Here is an 829-nt window from a genome sequence, read left to right as displayed (position 1 = left end):
TGTTTATAACTAGAACATACTTGAGTCTTAAAACTAACTATAAAAGATAACCAGGTACACAGGAGGTTCGGGGGTGGATCACAGCGGTGCGCTGGCAACCGAGCGGCTCGAGATCAGCGGATCGGAGTCTGGCCACAGTGCAGGCGGCCCCCGGGACCCAGGTGCTCTCCAGGGCACGGTAACTCCAGCCCTAGGCCGCTCCCGCAGTGTGAACGGAAGTCCGGGACGTGGCCGCCCGCCCGTCCCCATTTTGGCTGCCTCCCTGTGTCTCTTTCTATGTATTAGGTAGGGCTCCTAAGTATCCTAGTGTAAGTAGAGTGGTCTTATGTAGTAGGTGTCCTAGGGGGCCCAGTGGCACAGTGGTCATCTGAGTCACGGTGCTCTAGATGTTTTTCTTGTATGGGTTGTGTGTGCCTTCCTATTGTAGTTGAGCACTGGTTGCTGTTTGCACGTCAATGGGAGGGACTGACTCTCAGGTTGATTGGTTGTGAGGACTAGCTGGTGACTTCAGCGGTCCAGGTGTCCAGGGGGACCCTTGGCACGCCAGGTAGGGACAGGAACCGTCATCCCCAGGCGCGCGCTTCCTCTGGGGACTGGGCCGTTGGCGCGCCAGGGGGGTCCTGGCCGTTCGCCGGCCTCCGCCCACTCCTGAGGGCCCTCAGGCCACCCTCCACCGTCCCGCCTTCGCCCCTCCTCGCCTGCCCGGGCCCGCCGTGGGGCCCGGGGTGTCCCCAGCGAGGGCCTCGCTCTCGGCCGCCCTGGGGGCTCCCGCTTCCCCTGGTCGGGCGACCTGCCTTTGGCGGTGCCCTCGGCCCGGGCCGCGGCCCCC

The 829-nt window shown here is 63.4% G+C and overlaps 1 protein-coding gene across 4 annotated transcripts in view; it reads left to right on the top strand.

Annotated features, from left to right (window-relative positions):
• Positions 1 to 513: 513 nt before the first annotated feature.
• The window catches only part of FBXO25 (F-box protein 25), a 31215-nt gene continuing 30899 nt past the window's right edge, over positions 514 to 829 (top strand). For all 4 annotated transcript variants that reach the window (XM_025048986.1, XM_025048985.1, XM_015591814.1 and 1 more), the window contains exon 1: positions 514 to 547. The gene's annotated coding sequence lies outside the window, so the exon portion shown is untranslated. The remainder of the gene's footprint in view (positions 548 to 829) is intronic.

This window comes from Pteropus alecto, unplaced genomic scaffold, assembly GCF_000325575.1.
Source record: "Pteropus alecto unplaced genomic scaffold, ASM32557v1 scaffold35, whole genome shotgun sequence".
Classification (NCBI taxonomy): Eukaryota; Metazoa; Chordata; class Mammalia; order Chiroptera; family Pteropodidae; genus Pteropus; species Pteropus alecto.
Note: the sequence above shows the minus strand (reverse complement) of the source record. Positions and strands in the feature narration are given on the sequence as shown.